Genomic DNA, 4435 nt, shown 5'->3' on the forward strand with positions numbered 1-4435 from the left:
AGGACCACCATGATGATGCCTCATCGAAAACGACATGTGGAGATACAGATTTTGTAGTTGGATCAATGCACCTCAACCTACGCTGATCATAGCCGACAAAGATGCACCAACTAGCCCGCCCGCCTTCTTTTCCAGCTTCGTCCGTAACTGCTCAGAACACATAGCAGACGGAGCCAAAGACTTTTCAATGTTGGTAATGAAAAGCTAATTTAGCTTGGGGTTTCCTTCCTTTTTCAAAACTGCGGTTGTACGTTCTTCGCATGCGCATCATGCTTCGACAAGTTTCGCCCTTCTTTCTGCAACTCCATTTTGCTGTGGAGTGTGTTGTGTGAGCAGCTAAACAGATGACGGACCTGAATCATCAAACTCTTGCAACGTGTATTCTCCACCATTGTCAGTCCTCAGGCATCTTTTTCTTTGATTGAGTTCATTTTCCACCCCTCTCTTTAGGATCTTCACTCTCATTTCCTTGGCCAGAGCACAGTCTCAACAAAGTAATCATTCGATAACCCTCTAATTCTTTCTCTTCTTCTTTAATGTCTTTTTTCTTTCAATCCTTTAACTGAACTGGTTTGTATCAATCTTTCTTCTGTTTACAGGTCCGAGTTATTTGGGTTTTGTCTTCAACGCCACGGATTGATTTCCCATTAGAGGACTAGAGGAGGCCGCCGGCTGCCGGCAGCAACGCTATCTGAGTATGAGCGGGTTCTGGTGCTTGAAAGGGGCGGTGTTCCGTACGGAAAGCCTAATCTGATGACCCAATCAGTCTTCCTCACCACTCTCATGGAGGTGCTTTCGACTCCCCGGCGCAAGCCTGAACCTCCGAAGACGGCGTCCCCAATGCCCGAGGCCGGGTTCTTGATGGTAGTAGTGCTATCAATGTCGGGTTCTATAGTCGAGCCGATCAATAATTCTACGGAAGGTCAGGTTAGGGGTGAATTGGGACCTCCGAGTGGTGAACCAGTCCTATGAGTGGGTTGAGAGGGCTATCTTAGGTTAGGCCGGAGCTCAAGAATTGGCAATCGGCAGTCAGAGACGGGCTATTGTAAGCCGGTGTCTTAGGTTAGGCCGGAGCTCAAGAATTGGCAATCGGCAGTCAGAGACGGGCTATTGTAAGCCGGTGTCGATCCCTATAATGGTTTGACTTTGGATCATTCAGTGGGTACCAAGGTTGGTGGTTCGACATTCGAGAGTTCCGGTCGTAGACACAGTGTTGCTGGTCTCCTCAGCTATGCGAAAGCTTTGAATATGAGAGTGCAGTCTATGCAAGCTATGCAAGTGTTGAAAGAATTCTTTTAGCCTCTTCTTCGCGGATCGAAGCAATCCGCAATTGGGGTTGTTTTTCGCGACCAAAGAAAGAGGGCCATGCAATGGTGCAAAGGGAGAGGATCACCTCTGTGCTGGGGCTCTCGGAAGCCCACAGCTTCCGCTTCTGAGTGGCATTGGACCGAGGCTGTCCCTCTCATCGTGGGGAATTCCTCTGTCTCATCACTTGCCTTATGTCGGACAGTTCCTCTATGAGAACCCCCGAAATGGCATCTCAATTGTGCCCCCAATGCCATTGGAGCACTCTCTGATACAAGTCGTGGGCATAACCAATTCAGGGACAGGGGCTTACCTTGAAGCAACTTCCAATGTCATACCTTTTGTCTCCCCGGCTCGCTCTCTTTTCATTCGGAACCCAGCTTCACCACTCTATCTCACTGTGGCTACCCTGATGGAGAAGATTACTGGGCCACTCTCTGTTCACTCCGGTTGCCATCTACAGATGTCAGGGTTAACCCAATTGTACGGTTCAACTACTTTAGTAATCCGGGTGATGTATGTGGAGCGGTGTGTGAATGACACCTACAAGATCGGTGATGTACTGAGGAGCCGTTCCATGGAGGATTTCCAATTCAGGGAATGGTTTGTTTGGGGGCCGAGATTGAAGATAGGTGGGGCCTGCATTGCCCGTTGATCAATCAAATGATCGGCTGATGGGAGAGTTTTGCCCGCAGTGAGTACTATATGGCACTACCATGGTGGATGCCTTGTGGGCAAGGTAGTTGATCGCAATTTCAGGGTTATTGGGATTGATGCTTTCCGAGTTGTTGATGGTTCGATATTCACTGTATCACCAGGGACCAATCCCCAGTCCCCTCTTTTGATGCTTGGACGGTCAGTGTCTTTGTTGTTATCTGAATGCTTGAGTCTTTTTGTTGGTTTGTTAGAGTTGACTACTTACCCTGTTGTGCCAAAAGGAACTATCAGCGGACTTTGCTGCGAATCTGCTAGCCATTTACCAGTATTTCCTCTTCTGCTTCTGTTTTTGGGTTTTTTCTCCTTTCCCCTTGTGAACACAATCAAATCCGAACAAATAAGAAATTGGTGATTCTCCAATTAAGAAAAAAGATTGAAAAGACCCTCTCGGGTTTCTCTTTCATTTGCCAGTTCCAAATCCGCATTGTCAGTCAACTACTGCACTATTTTTCTTACAGGATGCCAAGTTAAAGAAGATAAGGCGAGTGAATAAGGTCCGAAACCCAATAAAACATTTATGCTCGTGGCCGGACCGGAAAAAGATGTGGGAGCAATGGCACTCGATCACAAACCCTCTCTTTCCCTTTCTGTAAATTACTTGGTATTTTTTTCTTCTTCGCCCTTCCCTGTCCAGCTCAAGCTGATTAAAAAAACAGATTTGTTTCGGAAAGCGTTCCGCCCCTCAGTCTTGGACATTTTGGCGGGACTTTCCCTGCCCTACTGGGGATTCCAGTCACGAATCCAAAACTTCTCGCTCCCACCGGCCGGCTGTTCCCTTTGGCTACTCTAAAAAAGGTACTGACGCTTCACACCCCATCTCGACGAAAATCAGGAAACTTATTGCAACTACATCAAAAACCGAGAAAAAAAGACGTGAACGGCCCCTTTCTTGGAACTAATTCATAGGGGGCAACGTGTGATATATAAAAATATAGAAGAAGAAAAGATATGCAGCATCCACTTGGTGCTCATAATATCTTTCTCGATGTTTTTTGTATAAGGGATTCTTTCTCGGAAGGGAGCTAGGCAGATTTAGATCGATCGAATCTACTGCCTAATTGGTTTAGCTTATCGATGTCCTTGAGTCCAATGAGGATAAAGAGGATGGCCCCCTGTTTAGCATTTTATAGGAGTGGATAACAGCGGGAAAAAGGATGAAGTATTAGCGTTAGCGTGAGAGAGCAGAAAATGACACTAAACAAAACTGAAAGAGAAAGGCATAGTGTAGTTAAGGGGGACTCATCACGAGTATTTATTATTATACTCAATGCAAGCATCACTAAGGTCATAATATCTTTCTCCGGCAAAAGTCGAATAACAGAAGTATGAAAAAGAAAGGGGGACCCATGTGAAGCAGACCAGCAACCAGATATTACCAAAGGCAAGAACGGTCCGCACCAGTATGGGGGCAGGGTATTTAGGCTCCTCCCTCTCGTACGCCACCGGTTAGGTAAGAAACAAACTCAGGTTTGTGGGAGAGTGGCAAGAATCGGGTTAGATTTAGCCGGGACGTGCTAGCGGATTCGCCCTCGGGTCACGAGATTCCATTCCGGTTTCCGAGGCCCAGAAGCTCGAAGCATCCCAGCTATGAAGATGAAGAGACACTCCTAGTTACCAAGTGGCCCGTTTGGTTGGTGATTCGTTGACCCGCTTGCTCGCTTCCAACACAAGCACGCTATCCTTTGTTCGCCCTCTACCACACGGAACGGCTCCCCTCAAAAAAAGGGGCACTTAGACGCCCTAGGTGCATTAAAACCTTTTCTCCCTTATTATCAATCAAAGAGAAGGCAGCCGATGCGGCTTGATGTCTCAGACCATTACATTAAGGATAGAAAAAGGCAATGTAACAGGGGCCAAGCGTACCTACCATGAAGGAACAGGATGAGGCAGAAGTACTTGCCGCGCATACTAGTATTAGATAAAACGGTTCCAACTCCATGTATGCCTTCGGTTAAAAAGGTAGACAGAGTAAACGTCCATACACCTCTGGTCATTCCCGGCCGTTCTATTAGAGTGAGAATGAGGGGGATACTGAAGATGTCCAGTCAACCAACGAGGGGAGGATGGGCCTCAGGGGGGATAAAACCATTCAACACTGACTCTTTTACGGGGAATGTAAACAAAGTTCCACTCCCAAACCTACCATCTCAAGTTCCGAGTAAACCATCTCCACAGCAAGACTCCTTCCACTCCAATTAGGCCAAAAAAATAGAGGTCGGACCGGAACCTCGCAAGGGCACCCAACAACATCAACATCAACATCAACTTCCCGTATTAGATCGTCTTCTTTAAAGTTACAGCCTAAGAAAGACCCCAACAAAGCAAAACCAAATTCGAAAAGAACAACTAACGGGTAAGGAGGAGAGGAGAAGGGTGCCTGGGCCCTGAACCCAACCCGAAAACGAGCAGGGGA

At 47.1% G+C, this 4435-nt stretch overlaps 1 pseudogene; it reads left to right on the forward strand.

Annotated features, from left to right (window-relative positions):
* Positions 1-269: 269 nt before the first annotated feature.
* On the forward strand, positions 270-2374 carry LOC111472007 (annotated as a pseudogene).
* The last annotated feature ends 2061 nt before the right edge of the window (positions 2375-4435 follow it).

The sequence above is a fragment of the Cucurbita maxima genome, unplaced genomic scaffold (genome assembly GCF_002738345.1).
Source record: "Cucurbita maxima cultivar Rimu unplaced genomic scaffold, Cmax_1.0 Cma_Scf00062, whole genome shotgun sequence".
Classification (NCBI taxonomy): domain Eukaryota; kingdom Viridiplantae; phylum Streptophyta; class Magnoliopsida; order Cucurbitales; family Cucurbitaceae; genus Cucurbita; species Cucurbita maxima.